The 24,164-nt window shown below is 50.1% G+C and overlaps 2 long non-coding RNA genes across 4 annotated transcripts; both read right to left on the bottom strand.

Annotated features, from left to right (window-relative positions):
- Positions 1-275: 275 nt before the first annotated feature.
- On the bottom strand, positions 276-5,858 carry LOC309857921. Its single transcript, XR_014307966.1, has 3 exons — positions 5,828-5,858; positions 4,087-4,225; positions 276-346 (listed from the first exon to the last, which is right to left on the bottom strand). It is a non-coding gene; the product is annotated as an uncharacterized lncRNA (long non-coding RNA).
- Positions 5,859-5,920: 62 nt separating this feature from the next.
- Positions 5,921-23,054, bottom strand: LOC309857919. Of its 3 annotated transcripts, XR_014307962.1 has the most exons (7): positions 22,858-23,054; positions 21,115-21,253; positions 17,170-17,379; positions 15,467-15,605; positions 11,527-11,736; positions 9,783-9,921; positions 5,921-6,036 (listed from the first exon to the last, which is right to left on the bottom strand). It is a non-coding gene; the product is annotated as an uncharacterized lncRNA (long non-coding RNA). The 3 variants fall into 3 exon arrangements; XR_014307963.1 differs by lacking the exon at positions 21,115-21,253; XR_014307964.1 differs by lacking the exon at positions 9,783-9,921 and having other exon boundaries at positions 5,930-6,036.
- Between the last annotated feature and the right edge of the window lie 1,110 nt (positions 23,055-24,164).

Raw genomic sequence — 24,164 nt, 5'->3', positions numbered from 1 at the left:
GCCTCCTCGTCCTCCACCTCCTCCTCCCCTCTCCCGCTCCCTCTTCTGCTTCTCCTTCTTCTTTGCCTATGCATGTCCACTTGCTCTAGCACCATTTATTCAAAACGCTGTCACTCCTCCACTGAACGGCTTTTTACCTTTGTCAAGGCCCCATTCGACATATGGGTGTAGTTCTCTTTCTGGGTCCCTGATTCTGTTCCACTTATCCATCTTTATTCTGTTCCATTGGTCTAGCTCTTCACCAACACCACGCACTTTGATTACTGTAGACGAATATCTTGAAATGGGGTAGAAGGATTCTTCTGGTTTTCTTCTTTAGTTTTAGTTTCTCCTCTTTTTCTAGGTTCTAAAATAGAAAGATTATAGTTTTGAGACTCCTTTTCTTTCTAGAGAGAGAGAGAGAGATAGACACAGAGACAGAGACAGAGACAGAGAAACGGAAGCGGTGCAGAAAGAGAGAGAGATGATTAAGCAGCCACCATGCCCAGCACCAGCACAATGCAGGTTCAGCCTCACTATCCCAAGGTTGACCATGACCCGAGTCAAAATCAAGAGTTGGACTAACTGACTGAGCCACCCAGATGCTCCTCCTCCTTTCTAATGTATGCATTGAGTGCTAAAAATTGAGCTCTCTGTTGATTTAGCTGTGTCCCATCAATTTTAATACGTTGTAGTTTTATTTTCCTTCGGGTCAGTGCACTGAAATTTTATCTTTTGTCTCCGATAATCTAGAAAGTTACTTTCTACGTGTTTAGATTTTGTTATCTTTCTCCTTTTGATATCTAGTTTCATTTTTAACTTTTTTTTATAAGTGTCAAAGTTTAATTCCAAGACAATGCTACATAGGGTTGCATTTTTTTCAGGTACACAATATAGAGATTCTCCTCCGCTGCCCAACGACTGTTAGCTCCTGTTGCCAGGCACTGATTTGCGTTGGAGTCTCGGGTGCACCTCCCCCACCCCTACTCCCTTCAGCTCCTGTTGCCAGGCACTGGTTTGCATTGGAGACGGAACCCTCGTAGGGGTTCCAAGCAGTTTCTAGTGGCCGAGAGGACACTGGTGATCAGAGACAAAGCCCCCAGGCTCTCTGGAGCCAGCTGGTGGCCATTTCAATGTCTCCCCACACAGTTCTGGAGCCGCTGTGGTCTCTCCGGGAACAGTTGTGGGCTTCTGGGTTGCCGATAATCGAACGTTGGCCACATGGGCCACGAGACTCTGGGTTTGGCTGGGAGATCCTCGTGTGCACTGTGTTGCTGGTGTTCATTCCAGTAAAGTGTGGACTCCGCTTAAGAGGAAGAAAGGGGCACTGTGCCCAGAATGAAGTATCTGGAAAAGACATGGAGAAGACCGACCCGGATGCACCAACCCATGGAGCCGTCGCATCATCGGAGCACAAGGCCAGTCCTCTCCCGCTACAGATCCTTGCTCTGGCTGCCCTGAATCAAGATGTCGGGTACTTTTCTGTGGGAGACGCTACGCAACTGCTGAAGGGAGTTCGGCAAAGGCTGTTGAAGAAGAGCCCTCACCAGCTCACCGATGAAAATCCCATCTGTGGAGCCCCCCAGGACGATGGAGAACCCCCTGCGAGGAATATGCCAGAAGACTTCAAGGACAGCCCTGATCTGCGGGGAAGTGCAGACCCTCTGTCTCAGGACATTGGCAGCTGTGGACTGAGAGGGCAGGAAGAGGCAGGGGAGGCAGGCAGGCCAGAGCTTCCTGATGGAGGTGTGCTGTGGCAGGCCCCCGCTGAGGGCCAGAGCCATCACCACACCCTCAGCCAGATCCTACTGACGGTGATGCATCTGCTAGAGCTCCTTCGAGATCATCTGGAAGGTGGGGGCTCAAGGAGGCAGGTGCAGACTGGCTCCTCCTCCACTGATCACGTGCTCCGTGGGAGCCCCCTGAATCAAGGAGAGCCATCCAGGACACTGAAGAAGGCACGTCAGGGGAATGAAGAGCTCCCAGGAAACACAACAATCCACCAAGCTGAGCAAGTATCTTTTCACCAGCGAAACAGCCTCCTGGAAAGGGAGATTCAGAAGCTGCACCTGAAGCTCGAGGCAGAGCCTAAGCTGTGCGAAGAGCACCTCAAACACCTGGAGAGGAAGATGATGGAGGAGAAGGCACGCTGCCTGCAAGTGAAGAACGAACTCGCCAAGGTGCGCAGGAAGGTGGATGCTGCCCACTGGAACTTAGGCCTCTAAAAGAATATGGCCGACAACCTGCACCGAGAATGGCAGAGAATCTCCTCCTTGCATGACCGAGAGCGCCTCCTGGTGGACAACAGAAGTGAGGAGAGCCAGAAGGCTGTTCTGTGGGCAGAGAGGGAGTTCCAAAGGCTCAAGGAAGAAAACCATTGCCTCAGGCAGAAGCTGGCCAACTCTGGGCCCAAGGTCCAGCCTGTCTCCGGGGGGCCTCCTGCTCCTGCTCCTGCTCCTGCTCCAGCTCCAGCTCCTGCTCCTGCTCTTCTGGGCACAGCCTCCAAATGCCCTCAAGGGCCTCAGGCTCCCCTGAAAGCCCAGAAGCCCAAGAAGGGAGCAAGGGTGCACTGGCCAGACTCCAAGATCTCGGGTCCACTGCAGGTCTGATTCCCTTTCCCAGCAGCCACCAACACTCACAACCAGAGCACAAAAGCTCCTGTGCTTCCTTACCCCTTCAGCCACACCCATTGCTCCTTTGACTGGAGATCCACCCCATTCTTGAACTGATGCTACCTATTCCCTATAGCCATGTGAGAGAGCATTTTTCATTGTTAAGGACCAAAAAAATAAAACGATCAAATTGCTGATCCTACTGCGACTGAGAATTGATTGTATGAACGGATTCTATGCCAAGCAACGAAGGGTTTTAAGTGTCCTTTACTGATCACTTAATTGTCCCAATAACCCAGTGTGTCCTATACTACTGAGGTTCAGAGACGGGACACAACTTGCCCCAAGATCACACAGCTAGTGAATTTCAGAGCTCCCATTCCAAGCCAAGGTTGTCTCATTACCCACTGATGTGAAAATAACTACCACTCCTACCACTACGATGACTTCCGCTTCTTCATTTCTGAGAGAGAGAAAGAGCGAGGGCACACACACATGCAAGCGGGGGAGGGGCAGGGAGAGAGAGATTCCTAGACAGCCTTCGACTCAAGTGCACAACCAGATGCTGGGCTGGATTTCACAGACCATGGGACCACGCCCTGAGCCAAAATCAAGAGTCAGACGTTGACCTGACTAAGCCACACAGGCACCCTTCCCTTGTGCAAGGAACTTCTAGGCAAGCTGCTGTAAGGATCCCAGAAGGGCTTGACAAAATTTTCTCATAGGTCACGTTCTAGTTTGGATGCAAGGTTTATGGTGATGCCTAGCTGAGGTAAAGTCCCAGCAAAGCATGGAGGGCAGCCTTTCAGGGTCTCCAACGATTCCCTTCGTGGGTACACCTCGTTTTGTGTTCCATACTCTACCACTGGATTAGAGTCAGGAACTCCTGCCTCACTTTGAAAGGACAGAATATGGCCCGAGAGATAGATAGCATGTCCCGTCTGAGGCTCGTAGACAAAGACACTGGTCTCCTCTTGGGCTTGCTCTCGCTCCCTCAACCTTGGTTTCGAGGGAAGCCGCCTGCTCCTTGTGGGCTGTATGATGGAGAGGCCCATGTGGCAAGGAATGAATATTTCTTGCTCACCGCAATGGAGGACCTCTGGCTGCTAGGAGCCACCCGAGTGAGCACACAAGCAGATTTCCCGCCAACAAGCCTGGAGATGACTGAAGACCCACATGACATCTTGATTGCATCCTTGTGAGAAATCCTGAGACACAGGTCCCTGGCTAGATGCACCTGGATGCCTGGCCCACGGAAACCATATGCGGTTATCAATTGGTGTTGTCGGAAGCCCTCTGGGTTGTGGAAAACATTCAAAAAAGACACAAGGGTGAAGCCACAGTTCTGGCTGCTGACCCACCCCCCTCTCCTGGGCTTGAAATTCCAGGGAAGTCAAGCGATGGTAGCAAGCACTGAGAGATTAGGGTAAACAATGCCAGAAAGAGGTCCTCTATTCTGTTCTCCATGTATCTCTCTGAGAGGACATGCCCTCACCTGATCCACCCGAGCCAATAGGTGGCCCATGCAGGAGGAGACAACTGGCCGTGTGGTCCAAGTCGGCTGAGAGCACTAGACCCAGCGTCGCAGAGCCTCCTTGAAGGCAGAAAAAGAGCCCAGAAGTTCCCTGGTGTCCCTAGAGAAGGCACAGAAATTAGATGAGTTGAAAGCCTGGGACCTGGTCATTGGGCTTCTGGGCAAGAGGGGAGATGGCCTGTGGAAGGGACACTGCCTGCAACCCCTCTTGGACCAGACCCCACCTGTCTGCTTTGGGATACTGAGGATTAAGACGAGAGTGAACTAGTGTAGAAGAGATGGTGTTCTAATGCTTGGCAGGTTTAAAGCGATTGAAATCGGTGACATTCCTATTCTCCTCGTCCTCAGGACCACCATTAAGGGGAAGGGGCCTTCAAAGAAGCAAGAGGAGTTTATCACTTACAGCAGCCCTGTCAAGTGTCAATATCCAACCACTCCAGTCCCTTCCACCCCCTTGGCAGCCCCAATGCTTTCATAAGGACACAGATACATTCCCCTACAGGCTTTGGAGCAAACGTTAAGTTTTGATTTCTCTAAGATAAATGCCATAGTGCCATGACCTGCTCCTATGGCGGTAGCAAGTCTAGTTCTCAAAGAATCTGTGTGGAAGGGTTGAGCCACTCTATTGGACACCTGAAATTGATATTATACTGCATGTGAACGGGAATGTAACTCACGGCTTGGAAAAGGAAAAGAAACTCTTAACTGTTTTCAAGAGTCAGCTCTATCATTTTCCATTCCCAACTGTGATGCGGGAGTGATCCAGTCATTCCACATCCTGCCTTGCATTTGGTGGTGGGGTCTCTCTCCCTCTCTGGCGCATTTGGTTTGAATCACTGTGATAGGTGTGCAGTGAGAGCTCACTGGAGTTTTCATTTGAATTGCCCCAATGGCAACTTTCTATGTGGTTTCCATCTGTCTACGCTTTGGTAAAGGTGGCAGGCCCTTTACTTTTTCCCCACCCCCCTTCTATTTCCTTTTGCTAACTAGATTGCATGCTTACTTGGGGATCAAATTCTGAGTTTCCATGCTTCAGACAGGAGTCCTCTATTAGCTATGTGATTTGGACCTATTTCCTCCAAGTTGGTAGCTTGTCTTTTGGGTCTTCTTAAGGAGGTCTTTCACATGGCACAGATATACAATTCTGATTGTTGGATAAAGTCTAATTAATCAACTTTACCTTAGGGAAAATAATTTGATGTTCGACTGGAGGATTCTTTACCTAGCTTTCCATTCTGGAAATTTTTCCCCACATTTTCCCTATAAGATTTATCATTTTCCATGTAAGGCAGTGATTAATTTTGAGCTACTTTTTAAAATACTCTTTTTTTCTTTTTTTCCTTTGGGAGAGTGAACATGTGCATGAGCGGGCAGGGGCCTGGAGGGAGAAGGGAAAAGAGCATCCTCAAGCAGCCTCGCCAGTGAGCTTGGAGCCTGACTTTGTCCCGGGACGCTGAGAGCTTGACAAGAGCCGAAATCAAGAGCTGGCTGCCGCACAGGCTGCCTCACCCAGGCAGCCTGAGTTAAGTTTTGTATAGGGTTTGATACTTAGATTGTGGTCCCCGGCCTCCTCGTCCTCCACCTCCTCCTCCTCTCTCCCGCTCCCTCTTCTGCTTCTCCTTCTTCTTTGCCTATGCAAGTCCACTTGCTCTAGCACCATTTATTCAAAACGCTGTCACTCCTCCACTGAACGGCTTTTTACCTTTGTCAAGGCCCCATTCGACATATGGGTGTAGTTCTCTTTCTGGGTCCCTGATTCTGTTCCACTTATCCATCTTTATTCTGTTCCATTGGTCTGCTCTTCACCAACACCACGCACTTTTGATTACTGTAGACGAATATCTTGAAATGGGGTAGAAGGATTCTTCTGGTTTTCTTCTTTAGTTTTAGTTTCTCCTCTTTTTCTAGGTTCTAAAATAGAAAGATTATAGTTTTGAGACTCCTTTTCTTTTTAGAGAGAGAGAGAGAGATAGACACAGAGACAGAGACAGAGACAGAGACAGAGAAACGGAAGCGGTGCAGAAAGAGAGAGAGATGATTAAGCAGCCACCATGCCCAGCACCAGCACAATGCAGGTTCAGCCTCACTATCCCAAGGTTGACCATGACCCGAGTCAAAATCAAGAGTTGGACTAACTGACTGAGCCACCCAGATGCTCCTCCTCCTTTCTAATGTATGCATTGAGTGCTAAAAATTGAGCTCTCTGTTGATTTAGCTGTGTCCCACCAATTTTAATACGTTGTAGTTTTATTTTCCTTCGGGTCAGTGCACTGAAATTTTATCTTTTGTCTCCGATAATCTAGAAAGTTACTTTCTACGTGTTTAGATTTTGTTATCTTTCTCCCTTTGATATCTAGTTTCATTTTTAACTTTTTTTTATAAGTGTCAAAGTTTAATTCCAAGACAATGCTACATAGGGTTGCATTTTTTTCAGGTACACAATATAGAGATTCTCCTCCGCTGCCCAACGACTGTTAGCTCCTGTTGCCAGGCACTGATTTGCGTTGGAGTCTCGGGTGCACCTCCCCCACCCCTACCCCCTTCAGCTCCTGTTGCCAGGCACTGGTTTGCATTGGAGACGGAACCCTCGTAGGGGTTCCAAGCAGTTTCTAGTGGCCGAGAGGACACTGGTGATCAGAGACAAAGCCCCCAGGCTCTCTGGAGCCAGCTGGTGGCCATTTCAATGTCTCCCCACACAGTTCTGGAGCCGCTGTGGTCTCTCCGGGAACAGCTGTGGGCTTCTGGGTTGCCGATAATCGAACGTTGGCCACATGGGCCACGAGACTCTGGGTTTGGCTGGGAGATCCTCGTGTGCACTGTGTTGCTGGTGTTCATTCCAGTAAAGTGTGGACTCCGCTTAAGAGGAAGAAAGGGGCACTGTGCCCAGAATGAAGTATCTGGAAAAGACATGGAGAAGACCGACCCGGATGCACCAACCCATGGAGCCGTCCCATCATCGGAGCACAAGGCCAGTCCTCTCCCGCTACAGATCCTTGCTCTGGCTGCCCTGAATCAAGATGTCGGGTACTTTTCTGTGGCAGACGCTACGCAACTGCTGAAGGGAGTTCGGCAAAGGCTGTTGAAGAAGAGCCCTCACCAGCTCACCGATGAAAATCCCATCTGTGGAGCCCCCCAGGACGATGGAGAACCCCCTGCGAGGAATATGCCAGAAGACTTCAAGGACAGCCCTGATCTGCGGGGAAGTGCAGACCCTCTGTCTCAGGACATTGGCAGCTGTGGACTGAGAGGGCAGGAAGAGGCAGGGGAGGCAGGCAGGCCAGAGCTTCCTGATGGAGGTGTGCTGTGGCAGGCCCCCGCTGAGGGCCAGAGCCATCACCACACCCTCAGCCAGATCCTACTGACGGTGATGCATCTGCTAGAGCTCCTTCGAGATCATCTGGAAGGTGGGGGCTCAAGGTGGCAGGTGCAGACTGGCTCCTCCTCCACTGATCACGTGCTCCGTGGGAGCCCCCTGAATCAAGGAGAGCCATCCAGGACACTGAAGAAGGCACGTCAGGGGAATGAAGAGCTCCCAGGAAACACAACAATCCACCAAGCTGAGCAAGTATCTTTTCACCAGCGAAACAGCCTCCTGGAAAGGGAGATTCAGAAGCTGCACCTGATGCTCGAGGCAGAGCCTAAGCTGTGCGAAGAGCACCTCAAACACCTGGAGAGGAAGATGATGGAGGAGAAGGCACGCTGCCTGCAAGTGAAGAACGAACTCGCCAAGGTGCGCAGGAAGGTGGATGCTGCCCACTGGAACTTAGGCCTCTAAAAGAATATGGCCGACGACCTGCACCGAGAATGGCAGAGAATCTCCTCTTTGCATGACCGAGAGCGCCTCCTGTTGGACAACAAAAGTGAGGAGAGCCAGAAGGCTGTTCTGTGGGCAGAGAGGGAGTTCCAAAGGCTCAAGGAAGAAAACCATTGCCTCAGGCAGAAGCTGGCCAACTCTGGGCCCAAGGTCCAGCCTGTCTCCGGGGGGCCTCCTGCTCCTGCTCCTGCTCCTGCTCCAGCTCCAGCTCCTGCTCCTGCTCTTCTGGGCACAGCCTCCAAATGCCCTCAAGGGCCTCAGGCTCCCCTGAAAGCCCAGAAGCCCAAGAAGGGAGCAAGGGTGCACTGGCCAGACTCCAAGATCTCGGGTCCACTGCAGGTCTGATTCCCTTTCCCAGCAGCCACCAACACTCACAACCAGAGCACAAAAGCTCCTGTGCTTCCTTACCCCTTCAGCCACACCCATTGCTCCTTTGACTGGAGATCCACCCCATTCTTGAACTGATGCTACCTATTCCCTATAGCCATGTGAGAGAGTATTTTTCATTGTTAAGTACCAAAAAAATAAAACGATCAAATTGCTGATCCTACTGCGACTGAGAATTGATTGTATGAACGGATTCTATGCCAAGCAACAAAGGGTTTTAAGTGTCCTTTACTGATCACTTAATTGTCCCAATAACCCAGTGTGTCCTATACTACTGAGGTTCAGAGACGGGACACAACTTGCCCCAAGATCACACAGCTAGTGAATTTCAGAGCTCCCATTCCAAGCCAAGGTTGTCTCATTACCCACTGATGTGAAAATAACTACCACTCCTACCACTACGATGACTTCCGCTTCTTCATTTCTGAGAGAGAGAAAGAGCGAGGGCACACACACATGCAAGCGGGGGAGGGGCAGGGAGAGAGAGATTCCTAGACAGCCTTCGACTCAAGTGCACAACCAGACGCTGGGCTGGATTTCACAGACCATGGGACCACGCCCTGAGCCGAAATCAAGAGTCAGATGTTGACCTGACTAAGCCACACAGGCACCCTTCCCTTGTGCAAGGAACTTCTAGGCAAGCTGCTGTAAGGATCCCAGAAGGGCTTGACAAAATTTTCTCATAGGTCACGTTCTAGTTTGGATGCAAGGATTATGGTGATGCCTAGCTGAGGTAAAGTCCCAGCAAAGCATGGAGGGCAGCCTTTCAGGGTCTCCAACGATTCCCTTCGTGGGTACACCTCGTTTTGTGTTCCATACTCTACCACTGGATTAGAGTCAGGAACTCCTGCCTCACTTTGAAAGGACAGAATATGGCCCGAGAGATAGATAGCATGTCCCGTCTGAGGCTCGTAGACAAAGACACTGGTCTCCTCTTGGGCTTGCTCTCGCTCCCTCACCATTGGTTTCGAGGGAAGCCGCCTGCTCCTTGTGGGCTGTATGATGGAGAGGCCCATGTGGCAAGGAATGAATATTTCTTGCTCACCGCAATGGAGGACCTCTGGCTGCTAGGAGCCACCCGAGTGAGCACACAAGCAGATTTCCCGCCAACAAGCCTGGAGATGACTGAAGACCCACATGACATCTTGACTGCAGCCGTGTGAGAGATCCTGAGACACGGGTACCTGGCTAGATGCACCTGGATGCCTGGCCCACGGAAACCATATGCGGTTATCAATTGGTGTTGTCGGAAGCCCTCTGGGTTGCGGAAAACATTCAAAAAAGACACACTGGTGAAGCCACAGTTCTGGCTGCTGACCCACCCCCCTCTCCTGGGCTTGAAATTATAGGGAAGTCAAGCGATGGTAGCAAGCACTGAGAGATTAGGGTAAACAATGCCAGAAAGAGGTCCTCTATTCTGTTCTCCATGTATCTCTCTGAGAGGACATGCCCTCACCTGATCCACCCGAGCCAATAGGTGGCCCATGCAGGAGGAGACAACTGGCCGTGTGGTCCAAGTCGGCTGAGAGCACTAGACCCAGCGTCGCAGAGCCTCCTTGAAGGCAGAAAAAGAGCCCAGAAGTTCCCTGGTGTCCCTAGAGAAGGCACAGAAATTAGATGAGTTGAAAGCCTGGGACCTGGTCATTGGGCTTCTGGGCAAGAGGGGAGATGGCCTGTGGAAGGGACACTGCCTGCAACCCCTCTTGGACCAGACCCCACCTGTCTGCTTTGGGATACTGAGGATTAAGACGAGAGTGAACTAGTGTAGAAGAGATGGTGTTCTAATGCTTGGCAGGTTGAAAGCGATTGAAATCGTTGACATTCCTATTCTCCTCGTCCTCAGGACCACCATTAAGGGGAAGGGGCCTTCAAAGAAGCAAGAGGAGTTTATCAATTACAGCAGCCCTGTCAAGTGTCAATATCCAACCACTCCAGTCCCTTCCACCGCATTGACCAGCCCCACTGCTTTCATAAGGACACAGATACATTCCCCTACAGGCTTTGGAGCAAACGTTAAGTTTTGTTTTCTCTAAGATAAATGCCATAGTGCCATGACCTGCTCCTAAGGGGGTAGCAAGTCTAGTTCTCAAAGAATCTGTGTGGAAGGGTTGAGCCACTCTATTGGACACCTGAAATTGATATTATACTGCATGTGAACGGGAATGTAACTCACGGCTTGGAAAAGGAAAAGAAACTCTTAACTGTTTTCAAGAGTCAGCTCTATCATTTTCCATTCTCAACTGTGATGCGGGAGTGATCCAGTCATTCCACATCCTGCCTTGCATTTGGTGGTGGGGTCTCTCTCTCCCTCTCTGGCGCATTTGGTTTGAATCACTGTGATAGGTGTGCAGTGAGAGCTCACTGGAGTTTTCATTTGAATTGCCCCAATGGCAACTTTCTATGTGGTTTCCATCTGTCTAAGCTTTGGTAAAGTTGGCAGGCCCTTTACTTTTTCCCCACCCCCCTTCTATTTCCTTTTGCTAACTAGATTGCATGCTTACTTGGGGATCAAATTCTGAGTTTCCATGCTTCAGACAGGAGTCCTCTATTAGCTATGTGATTTGGACCTATTTCCTCCAAGTTGGTAGCTTGTCTTTTGGGTCTTCTTAAGGAGGTCTATCACACGGCACAGATTTACAATTCTGATTGTTGGATAAAGTCTAATTAATCAACTTTACCTTAGGAAAAATAATTTGATGTTCGACTGGAGGATTCTTTACCTAGCTTTCCATTCTGGAAATTTTTCCCCACATTTTCCCTATAAGATTTATCATTTTCCATGTAAGGCAGTGATTAATTTTGAGCTACTTTTTAAAATACTCTTTTTTTCTTTTTTTCCTTTGGGAGAGTGAACATGTGCATGAGTGGGCAGGGGCCTGGAGGGAGAAGGGAAAAGAGCATCCTCAAGCAGCCTGGCCAGTGAGCTTGGAGCCTGACTTTGTCCCGGGATGCTGAGTGCTTGACAAGAGCCGAAATCAAGATCTGGCTGCCGCACAGGCTGCCTCACCCAGGCAGCCTGAGTTAAGTTTTGTATAGGGTTTGATACTTAGATTGTGGTCCCCGGCCTCCTCGTCCTCCACCTCCTCCTCCCCTCTCCCGCTCCCTCTTCTGCTTCTCCTTCTTCTTTGCCTATGCATGTCCACTTGCTCTAGCACCATTTATTCAAAACGCTGTCACTCCTCCACTGAACGGCTTTTTACCTTTGTCAAGGCCCCATTCGACATATGGGTGTAGTTCTCTTTCTGGGTCCCTGATTCTGTTCCACTTATCCATCTTTATTCTGTTCCATTGGTCTAGCTCTTCACCAACACCACGCACTTTTGATTACTGTAGACGAATATCTTGAAATGGGGTAGAAGGATTCTTCTGGTTTTCTTCTTTAGTTTTAGTTTCTCCTCTTTTTCTAGGTTCTAAAATAGAAAGATTATAGTTTTGAGACTCCTTTTCTTTTTAGAGAGAGAGAGAGAGATAGACACAGAGACAGAGACAGAGACAGAGAAACGGAAGCGGTGCAGAAAGAGAGAGAGATGATTAAGCAGCCACTATGCCCAGCACCAGCACAATGCAGCTTCAGCCTCACTATCCCAAGGTTGACCATTACCCGAGTCAAAATCAAGAGTTGGACTAACTGACTGAGCCACCCAGATGCTCCTCCTCCTTTCTAATGTATGCATTGAGTGCTAAAAATTGAGCTCTCTGTTGATTTAGCTGTGTCCCACCAATTTTAATACGTTGTAGTTTTATTTTCCTTCGGGTCAGTGCACTGAAATTTTATCTTTTGTCTCCGATAATCTAGAAAGTTACTTTCTACGTGTTTAGATTTTGTTATCTTTCTCCCTTTGATATCTAGTTTCATTTTTAACTTTTTTTTATAAGTGTCAAAGTTTAATTCCAAGACAATGCTACATAGGGTTGCATTTTTTTCAGGTACACAATATAGAGATTCTCCTCCGCTGCCCAACGACTGTTAGCTCCTGTTGCCAGGCACTGATTTGCGTTGGAGTCTCGGGTGCACCTCCCCCACCCCTACTCCCTTCAGCTCCTGTTGCCAGGCACTGGTTTGCATTGGAGACGGAACCCTCGTAGCAGTTTCTATTGGCCGAGAGGACACTGGTGATCAGAGACAAAGCCCCCAGGCTCTCTGGAGCCAGCTGGTGGCCATTACAATGTCTCCCCACACAGTTCTGGAGCCGCTGTGGGCTCTCCGGGAACAGCTGTGGGCTTCTGGGTTGCCGATAATCGAACGTTGGCCACATGGGCCACGAGACTCTGGGTTTGGCTGGGAGATCCTCGTGTGCACTGTGTTGCTGGTGTTCATTCCAGTAAAGTGTGGACTCCGCTTAAGAGGAAGAAAGGGGCACTGTGCCCAGAATGAAGTATCTGGAAAAGACATGGAGAAGACCGACCCGGATGCACCAGCCCATGGAGCCGTCGCATCATCGGAGCACAAGGCCAGTCCTCTCCCGCTACAGATCCTTGCTCTGGCCACCCTGAATCAAGATGTCGGGTACTTTTCTGTGGGAGACGCTACGCAACGGCTGAAGGGAGTTCGGCAAAGGCTGTTGAAGAAGAGCCCTCACCAGCTCACCGATGAAAATCCCATCTGTGGAGCAGCCCAGGACGATGGAGAACCCCCTGCGAGGAATATGCCAGAAGACTTCAAGGACAGCCCTGATCTGCGGGGAAGTGCAGACCCTCTGTCTCAGGACATTGGCAGCTGTGGACTGAGAGGGCAGGAAGAGGCAGGGGAGGCAGGCAGGCCAGAGCTTCCTGACGGAGGTGTGCCGTGGCAGGCCCCCGCTGAGGGCCAGAGCCAACACCACACCCTCAGCCAGATCCTACTGACGGTGATGCATATGCTAGAGCTCCTTCGAGATCATCTGGAAGGTGGGGGCTCAAGGATGTAGGTGCAGACTGGCTCCTCCTCCACTGATCACGTGCCCCGTGGGAGCCCCCTGAATCAAGGAAAGCCATCCAGGGCACTGAAGAAGGCACGTCAGGGGAATGAAGAGCTCCCAGGAAACACAACAATCCACCAAGCTGAGCAAGTATCTTTTCACCAGCGAAACAGCCTCCTGGAAAGGGAGATTCAGAAGCTGCACCTGAAGCTCGAGGCAGAGCCTAAGCTGTGCGAAGAGCACCTCAAACACCTGGAGAGGAAGAAGATGGAGGAGAAGGCACACTGCGTGCAAGTGAAGAACGAACTCGCCAAGGTGCGCAGGAAGGTGGATGCTGCCCACTGGAACTTAGGCCTCTACAAGAAGATGGCCGAAGACCTGCACGGAGAATGGCAGAGAATCTCCTCCTTGCATGACCGCGAGCGCCTCCTGGTGGAGAACAGAAGTGAGGAGAGCCAGAAGGCTGTTCTGTGGGCAGAGAGGGAGTTCCAAAGGCTCAAGGAAGAAAACCATTGCCTCAGGCAGAAGCTGGCCAACTCTGGGCCCAAGGTCCAGCCTGTCTCCGGGGGGCCTCCTGCTCCTGCTCCTGCTCCTGCTCCAGCTCCAGCTCCTGCTCCTGCTCTTCTGGGCACAGCCTCCAAATGCCCTCAAGGGCCACAGGCTCCCCTCAAAGCCCAGAAGCCCAAGAAGGGAGCAAGGGTGCACTGGCCAGACTCCAAGTTCTCGGGTCCCCTGCAGGTCTGATTCCCTTTCCCAGAGGCCACCGACACTCACAACCAGAGCACAAAAGCTCCTGTGCTTCCTTACCCCTTCAGCCACACCCATTGCTCCTTTGACTGGAGATCCACCCCATTCTTGAACTGATGCTACCTATTCCCTATAGCCATGTGAGAGAGCATTTTTCATTGTTAAGGACCAAAAAAATAAAACGATCAAATTGCTGATCCTACTGCGACTGAGAATTGATTGTATGAAGGGATTCTATGCCAAGCAACGAAGGGTTTTAAGTGTCCTTTACTGATCACTTAATTGTCCCAATAACCCAGTGTGTCATAGACTACTGAGGTTCAGAGAGGGGACACAACTTGCCCCAAGATCACACAGCTAGTGAATTTCAGAGCTCCCATTCCAAGCCAAGGTTGTCTCATTACCCACTGATGTGAAAATAACTACCACTCCTACCACTACAATGACTTCTGCTTCTTCATTTCTGAGAGAGAGAAAGAGCAGGACACACACACATGCAAGCGGGGGAGGGGCAGGGAGAGAGAGACTCCTAGACAGCCTTCCCACTCAAGTGCACAACCAGACGCTGGGCTGGATTTCACAGACCATGGGACCACGCCCTGAGCCAAAATCAAGAGTCAGATGTTGACCTGACTAAGCCACACAGGCACCCTTCCCTTGTGCAAGGAACTTCTAGGCAAGCTGCTGTAAGGAACCCAGAAGGGCTTGACAAAATTTTCTCATAGGTCACGTTCTAGTTTGGATGCAAGGATTATGGTGATGCCTAGCTGAGGTAAAGTCCCAGCAAAGCATGGAGGGCAGCCTTTCAGGGTCTCCAACGATTCCCTTCGTGGGTACACCTCCGTTTGGGTTCCATACTCTACCACTGGATTAGAGTCAGGAACTCCTGCCTCACTTCGAAAGGACAGAATATGGCCCGAGAGATAGATAGCATGTCCCTTCTGAGGCTCGTAGACAAAGACACTGGTCTCCTCTTGGGCTTGCTCTCGCTCCCTCACCATTGGTTTCGAGGGAAGCCGCCTGCTCCTTGTGGGCTGTATGATGGAGAGGCCCATGTGGCAAGGAATGAATATTTCTTGCTCACCGCAATGGAGGACCTCTGGCTGCTAGGAGCCACCCGAGTGAGCACACAAGCAGATTTCCCGCCAACAAGCCTGGAGATGACTGAAGACCCACATGACATCTTGACTGCAGCCTTGTGAGAGATCCTGAGACACAGGTCCCTGGCTAGATGCACCTGGATGCCTGGCCCACGGAAACCATATGCGGTTATCAATTGGTGTTGTCGGAAGCCCTCTGGGTTGCGGAAAACATTCAAAAAAGACACAAGGGTGAAGCCACAGTTCTGGCTGCTGACCCACCCCCCTCTCCTGGGCTTGAAATTCCAGGGAAGTCAAGCGATGGTAGCAAGCACTGAGAGATTAGGGTAAACAATGCCAGAAAGAGGTCCTCTATTCTGTTCTCCATGTATCTCTCTGAGAGGACATGCCCTCACCTGATCCACCCGAGCCAATAGGTGGCCCATGCAGGAGGAGACAACTGGCCGTGTGGTCCAAGTCGGCTGAGAGCACTAGACCCAGCGTCGCAGAGCCTCCTTGAAGGCAGAAAAAGAGCCCAGAAGTTCCCTGGTGTCCCTAGAGAAGGCACAGAAATTAGATGAGTTGAAAGCCTGGGACCTGGTCATTGGGCTTCTGGGCAAGAGGGGAGATGGCCTGTGGAAGGGACACTGCCTGCAACCCCTCTTGGACCAGACCCCACCTGTCTGCTTTGGGATACTGAGGATTAAGACGAGAGTGAACTAGTGTAGAAGAGATGGTGTTCTAATGCTTGGCAGGTTTAAAGCGATTGAAATCGGTGACATTCCTATTCTCCTCGTCCTCAGGACCACCATTAAGGGGAAGGGGCCTTCAAAGAAGCAAGAGGAGTTTATCACTTACAGCAGCCCTGTCAAGTGTCAATATCCAACCACTCCAGTCCCTTCCACCGCATTGGCCAGCCCCACTGCATTCATAAGGACACAGATACATTCCCCTACAGGCTTTGGAGCAAACGTTAAGTTTTGTTTTCTCTAAGATAAATGCCATAGTGCCATGACCTGCTCCTAAGGGGGTAGCAAGTCTAGTTCTCAAAGAATCTGTGTGGAAGGGTTGAGCCACTCTATTGGACACCTGAAATTGATATTATACTGCATGTGAACGGGAATGTAACTCACGGCTTGGAAAAAAAAAAAGAAACTCTTAACTGTTTTCAAGAGTCAGCTTTATCATTTTCCATTCCCAACTGTGATGCGGGAGTGATCCAGTCATTCCACATCCTGCCTTGCATTTGGTGGTGGGGTCTCTCTCTCCCTCTCTGGCGCATTTGGTTTGAATCACTGTGATAGGTGTGCAGTGAGAGCTCACTGAAGTTTTCATTTGAATTGCCCCAATGGCAACTTTCTATGTGGTTTCCATCTGTCTACGCTTTGGTAAAGGTGGCAGGCCCTTTACTTTTTCCCCACCCCCCTTCTATTTCCTTTTGCTAACTAGATTGCATGCTTACCTGGGGATCAAATTCTGAGTTTCCATGCTTCAGACAGGAGTCCTCTATTAGCTATGTGATTTGGACCTATTTCCTCCAAGTTGGTAGCTTGTCTTTTGGGTCTTCGTAAGGAGGTGTTTCACACGGCACAGATTTACAATTCTGATTGTTGGATAAAGTCTAATTAATCAACTTTACCTTAGGGAAAATAATTTGATGTTCGACTGGAGGATTCTGTACCTAGCTTTCCATTCTGGAAATTTTTCCCCACATTTTCCCTATAATATTTATCATTTTCCATGTAAGGCAGTGATTAATTTTGAGCTACTTTTTAATGCATGAGCGGGCAGGGGCCTGGAGGGAGAAGGGAAAAGAGCATCCTCAAGCAGCCTCGCCAGTGAGCTTGGAGCCTGACTTTGTCCCGGGACGCTGAGAGCTTGACAAGAGCCGAAATCAAGAGCTGGCTGCCGCACAGGCTCCCTCACCCAGGCAGCCTGAGTTAAGTTTTGTATAGCGTTTGATACTTAGATTGTGGTCCCCGGCCTCCTCGTCCTCCACCTCCTCCTCCCCTCTCCCGCTCCCTCTTCTGCTTCTCCTTCTTCTTTGCCTATGCATGTCCACTTGCTCTAGCACCATTTATTCAAAACGCTGTCACTCCTCCACTGAACGGCTTTTTACCTTTGTCAAGGCCCCATTCGACATATGGGTGTAGTTCTCTTTCTGGGTCCCTGATTCTGTTCCACTTATCCATCTTTATTCTGTTCCATTGGTCTAGCTCTTCACCAACACCACGCACTTTTGATTACTGTAGACGAATATCTTGAAATGGGGTAGAAGGATTCTTCTGGTTTTCTTCTTTAGTTTTAGTTTCTCCTCTTTTTCTAGGTTCTAAAATAGAAAGATTATAGTTTTGAGACTCCATTTCTTTTTGGAGAGAGAGAGAGAGATAGACACAGAGACAGAGACAGAGACAGAGACAGAGACAGAGAAAGGGAAGCGGTGCAGAAAGAGAGAGAGATGATTAAGCAGCCACCATGCCCAGCACCAGCACAATGCAGGTTCAGCCTCACTATCCCAAGGTTGACCATGACCCGAGTCAAAATCAAGAGTTGGACTAACTGACTGAGCCACCCAGATGCTCCTCCTCCTTTCTAATGTATGCATTGAGTGCTAAAAATTGAGCTCTCTGTTGATTTAGCTGTGTCCCATCAATTTTAATACGTTGTAGTTTTATTTTCCTTCGGGTCAGTGCACTGAAATTTTATCTTTTGTCTCCGATAATCTAGAAAGTTACTTTCTACGTGTTTAGATTTTGTTATCTTTCTCCCTTTGATATCTAGTTTCATTTTTAACTTTTTCTTATAAGTGTCAAAGTTTAATTCCAAGACAATGGTACATAGGGTTGCATTTTTTTCAGGTACACAATATAGAGATTCTCCTCCGCTGCCCAACGACTGTTAGCTCCTGTTGCCAGGCACTGATTTGCGTTGGAGTCTCGGGTGCACCTCCCCCACCCCTACTCCCTTCAGCTCCTGTTGCCAGGCACTGGTTTGCATTGGAGACGGAACCCTCGTAGGGGTTCCAAGCAGTTTCTGGTGATCAGAGACAAAGCCCCCAGGCTCTCTGGAGCCAGCTGGTGGCCATTACAATGTCTCCCCACACAGTTCTGGAGCCGCTGTGGGCTCTCCGGGAACAGCTGTGGGCTTCTGGGTTGCCGATAATCGAACGTTGGCCACATGGGCCACGAGACTCTGGGTTTGGCTGGGAGATCCTCGTGTGCACTGTGTTGCTGGTGTTCATTCCAGTAAAGTGTGGACTCCGCTTAAGAGGAAGAAAGGGGCACTGTGCCCAGAATGAAGTATCTGGAAAAGACATGGAGAAGACCGACCCGGATGCACCAGCCCATGGAGCCGTCGCATCATCGGAGCACAAGGCCAGTCCTCTCCCGCTACAGATCCTTGCTCTGGCTGCCCTGAATCAAGATGTCGGGTACTTTTCTGTGGGAGACGCTACGCAACTGCTGAAGGGAGTTCGGCAAAGGCTGTTGAAGAAGAGCCCTCACCAGCTCACCGATGAAAATCCCATCTGTGGAGCAGCCCAGGACGATGGAGAACCCCCTGCGAGGAATATGCCAGAAGACTTCAAGGACAGCCCTGATCTGCGGGGAAGTGCAGACCCTCTGTCTCAGGACATTGGCAGCTGTGGACTGAGAGGGCAGGAAGAGGCAGGGGAGGCAGGCAGGCCAGAGCTTCCTGACGGAGGTGTGCCGTGGCAGGCCCCCGCTGAGGGCCAGAGCCAACACCACACCCTCAGCCAGATCCTACTGACGGCGATGCATCTGCTAGAGCTCCTTCGAGATCATCTGGAAGGTGGGGGCTCAAGGAGGCAGGTGCAGACTGGCTCCTCCTCCACTGATCACGTGCTCCGTGGGAGCCCCCTGAATCAAGGAAAGCCATCCAGGGCACTGAAGAAGGCACGTCAGGGGAATGAAGAGCTCCCAGGAAACACAACAATCCACCAAGCTGAGCAAGTATCTTTTCACCAGCGAAACAGCCTCCTGGAAAGGGAGATTCAGAAGCTGCACCTGAAGCTCGAGGCAGAGCCTAAGCTGTGCGAAGAGCACCTCAAACACCTGGAGAGGAAGATGATGGAGGAGAAGGCACGCTGCCTGCAAGTGAAGAACGAACTCGCCAAGGTGCGCAGGAAGGTGGATGCTGCCCACTGGAACTTAGGCCTCTACAAGAAGATGGCCGACGACCTGCACCGAGAATGGCAGAGAATCTCCTCCTTGCATGACCGAGAGCGCCTCCTGGTGGAGAACAGAAGTGAGGAGAGCCAGAAGGCTGTTCTGTGGGCAGAGAGGGAGTTCCAAAGGCTCAAGGAAGAAAACCATTGCCTCAGGCAGAAGCTGGCCAACTCTGGGCCCAAGGTCCAGCCTGTCTCCGGGGGGCCTCCTGCTCCTGCTCCTGCTCCTGCTCCAGCTCCAGCTCCTGCTCCTGCTCTTCTGGGCACAGCCTCCAAATGCCCTCAAGGGCCACAGGCTCCCCTCAAAGCCCAGAAGCCCAAGAAGGGAGCAAGGGTGCACTGGCCAGACTCCAAGTTCTCGGGTCCCCTGCAGGTCTGATTCCCTTTCCCAGCAGCCACCGACACTCACAACCAGAGCACAAAAGCTCCTGTGCTTCCTTACCCCTTCAGCCACACCCATTGCTCCTTTGACTGGAGATCCACCCCATTCTTGAACTGATGCTACCTATTCCCTATAGCCATGTGAGAGAGCATTTTTCATTGTTAAGGACCAAAAAAATAAAACGATCAAATTGCTGATCCTACTGCGACTGAGAATTGATTGTATGAAGGGATTCTATGCCAAGCAACGAAGGGTTTTAAGTGTCCTTTACTGATCAATTAATTGTCCCAATAACCCAGTGTGTCATATACTACTGAGGTTCAGAGAGGGGACACAACTTGCCCCAAGATCACACAGCTAGTGAATTTCAGAGCTCCCATTCCAAGCCAAGGTTGTCTCATTACCCACTGATGTGAAAATAACTACCACTCCTACCACTACGATGACTTCTGCTTCTTCATTTCTGAGAGAGAGAAAGAGCGAGGGCACACACACATGCAAGCGGGGGAGGGGCAGGGAGACAGAGACTACTAGACAGCCTTCCCACTCAAGTGCACAACCAGACGCTGGGCTGGATTTCACAGACCATGGGACCACGCCCTGAGCCAAAATCAAGAGTCAGACGTTGACCTGACTAAGCCACACAGGCACCCTTCCCTTGTGCAAGGAACTTCTAGGCAAGCTGCTGTAAGGATCCCAGAAGGGCTTGACAAAATTTTCTCATAGGTCACGTTCTAGTTTGGATGCAAGGATTATGGTGATGCCTAGCTGAGGTAAAGTCCCAGCAAAGCATGGAGGGCAGCCTTTCAGGGTCTCCAACGATTCCCTTCGTGGGTACACCTCGGTTTGTGTTCCATACTCTACCACTGGATTAGAGTCAGGAACTCCTGCCTCACTTCGAAAGGACAGAATATGGCCCGAGAGATAGATAGCATGTCCCGTCTGAGGCTCGTAGACAAAGACACTGGTCTCCTCTTGGGCTTGCTCTCGCTCCCTCAACCTTGGTTTTGAGGGAAGCCGCCTGCTCCTTGTGGGCTGTATGATGGAGAGGCCCATGTGGCAAGGAATAAATATTTCTTGCTCACCGCAATGGAGGACCTCTGGCTGCTAGGAGCCACCCGAGTGAGCACACAAGCAGATTTCCCGCCAACAAGCCTGGAGATGACTGAAGACCCACATGACATCTTGACTGCAGCCTTGTGAGAGATCCTGAGACACAGGTCCCTGGCTAGATGCACCTGGATGCCTGGCCCACGGAAACCATATGCGGTTATCAATTGGTGTTGTCGGAAGCCCTCTGGGTTGCGGAAAACATTCAAAAAAGACACAAGGGTGAAGCCACAGTTCTGGTTGCTGACCCACCCCCTTCTCCTGGGCTTGAAATTCCAGGGAAGTCAAGCGATGGTAGCAAGCACGGAGAGATTAGGGTAAACAATGCCAGAAAGAGGTCCTCTATTCTGTTCTCCATGTATCTCTCTGAGAGGACATGCCCTCACCTGATCCACCCGAGCCAATAGGTGGCCCATGCAGGAGGAGACAACTGGCCGTGTGGTCCAAGTCGGCTGAGAGCACTAGACCCAGCGTCGCAGAGCCTCCTTGAAGGCAGAAAAAGAGCCCAGAAGTTCCCTGGTGTCCCTAGAGAAGGCACAGAAATTAGATGAGTTGAAAGCCTGGGACCTGGTCATTGGGCTTCTGGGCAAGAGGGGAGATGGCCTGTGGAAGGGACACTGCCTGCAACTCCTCTTGGACCAGACCCCACCTGTCTGCTTTGGGATACTGAGGATTAAGACGAGAGTGAACTAGTGTAGAAGAGATGGTGTTCTAATGCTTGGCAGGTTTAAAGCGATTGAAATCGTTGACATTCCTATTCTCCTCGTCCTCAGGACCACCATTAAAGGGAAGGGGCCTTCAAAGAAGCAAGAGGAGTTTATCACTTACAGCAGCCATGTCAAGTGTCAATATCCAACCACTCCAGTCCCTTCCACTCCCTTGGCAGCCCCAATGCTTTCATAAGGACACAGATACATTCCCCTACAGGCTTTGGAGCAAACGTTAAGTTTTGATTTCTCTAAGATAAATGCCATAGTGCCATGACCTGCTCCTATGGCGGTAGCAAGTCTAGTTCTCAAAGAATCTGTGTGGAAGGGTTGAGCCACTCTATTGGACACCTGAAATTGATATTATACTGCATGTGAACGGGAATGTAACTCACGGCTTGGAAAAGGAAAAGAAACTCTTAACTGTTTTCAAGAGACAGCTCTATCATTTTCCATTCCCAACTGTGATGCGGGAGTGATCCAGTCATTCCACATCCTGCCTTGCATTTGGTGGTGGGGTCTCTCTCTCCCTCTCTGGCGCATTTGGTTTGAATCACTGTGATAGGTGTGCAGTGAGAGCTCACTGGAGTTTTCATTTGAATTGCCCCAATGGCAACTTTCTATGTGGTTTCCATCTGTCTACGCTTTGGTAAAGGTGGCAGGCCCTTTACTTTTTCCCCACCCCCCTTCTATTTCCTTTTGCTAACTAGATTGCATGCTTACTTGGGGATCAAATTCTGAGTTTCCATGCTTCAGACAGGAGTCCTCTATTAGCTATGTGATTTGGACCTATTTCCTCCAAGTTGGTAGCTTGTCTTTTGGGTCTTCTTAAGGAGGTCTTTCACACGGCACAGATTTACAATTCTGATTGTTGGATAAAGTCTAATTAATCAACTTTACCTTAGGGAAAATAATTTGATGTTCGACTGGAGGATTCTTTACCTAGCTTTCCATTCTGGAAATTTTCCCCCACATTTTCCCTATAAGATTTATCATTTTCCATGTAAGGCAGTGATTAATTTTGAGCTACTTTTTAAAATACTCTTTTTTTCTTTTTTTCCTTTGGGAGAGTGAACATGTGCATGAGCGGGCAGGGGCCTGGAGGGAGAAGGGAAAAGAGCATCCTCAAGCAGCCTCGCCAGTGAGCTTGGAGCCTGACTTTGTCCCGGGACGCTGAGAGCTTGACAAGAGCTGAAATCAAGAGCTGGCTGCCGCACAGGCTGCCTCACCCAGGCAGCCTGAGTTAAGTTTTGTATAGGGTTTGATACTTAGATTGTGGTCCCCGGCCTCCTCGTCCTCCACCTCCTCCTCCCCTCTCCCGCTCCCTCTTCTGCTTCTCCTTCTTCTTTGCCTATGCATGTCCACTTGCTCTAGCACCATTTATTCAAAACGCTGTCACTCCTCCACTGAACGGCTTTTTACCTTTGTCAAGGCCCCATTCGACATATGGGTGTAGTTCTCTTTCTGGGTCCCTGATTCTGTTCCACTTATCCATCTTTATTCTGTTCCATTGGTCTAGCTCTTCACCAACACCACGCACTTTTGATTACTGTAGACGAATATCTTGAAATGGGGTAGAAGGATTCTTCTGGTTTTCTTCTTTAGTTTTAGTTTCTCCTCTTTTTCGAGGTCCTAAAATAGAAAGATTATAGTTTTGAGACTCCTTTTCTTTTTAGAGAGAGAGAGAGAGACAGACACAGACACAGAGACAGAGACAGAGACAGAGAAACGGAAGCGGTGCAGAAAGAGAGAGAGATGATTAAGCAGCCACCATGCCCAGCACCAGCACAATGCAGGTTCAGCCTCACTATCCCAAGGTTGACCATGACCCGAGTCAAAATCAAGAGTTGGACTAACTGACTGAGCCACCCAGATGCTCCTCCTCCTTTCTAATGTATGCATTGAGTGCTAAAAATTGAGCTCTCTGTTGATTTAGCTGTGTCCCATCAATTTTAATACGTTGTAGTTTTATTTTCCTTCGGGTCAGTGCACTGAAATTTTATCTTTTGTCTCCGATAATCTAGAAAGTTACTTTCTACGTGTGTAGATTTTGTTATGTTTCTCCCTTTGATATATAGTTTCATTTTTAACTTTTTTTTATAAGTGTCAAAGTTTAATTCCAAGACAATGCTACATAGGGTTGCATTTTTTTCAGGTCCACGATATAGAGATTCTCCTCCGCTGCCCAACGACTGTTAGCTCCTGTTGCCAGGCACTGATTTGCGTTGGAGTCTCGGGTGCACCTCCCCCACCCCTACTCCCTTCAGCTCCTGTTGCCAGGCACTGGTTTGCATTGGAGACGGAACCCTCGTAGGGGTTCCAAGCAGTTTCTAGTGGCCGAGAGGACACTGGTGATCAGAGACAAAGCCCCCAGGCTCTCTGGAGCCAGCTGGTGGCCATTACAATGTCTCCCCACACAGTTCTGGAGCCGCTGTGGGCTCTCCGGGAACAGCTGTGGGCTTCTGGGTTGCCGATAATCGAACGTTGGCCACATGGGCCACGAGACTCTGGGTTTGGCTGGGAGATCCTCGTGTGCACTGTGTTGCTGGTGTTCATTCCAGTAAAGTGTGGACTCCGCTTAAGAGGAAGAAAGGGGCACAGAGAATGAAGTATCTGGAAAAGACATGGAGAAGACCGACCCGGATGCACCAGCCCATGGAGCCGTCGCATCATCGGAGCACAAGGCCAGTCCTCTCCCGCTACAGATCCTTGCTCTGGCTGTCCTGAAT

Source organism: Mustela nivalis, assembly GCF_964662115.1.
Source record: "Mustela nivalis genome assembly, contig: HAP1_SCAFFOLD_1545, whole genome shotgun sequence".
Classification (NCBI taxonomy): Eukaryota; Metazoa; Chordata; class Mammalia; order Carnivora; family Mustelidae; genus Mustela; species Mustela nivalis.
This window is presented reverse-complemented; position numbering and strand designations above follow the sequence as displayed.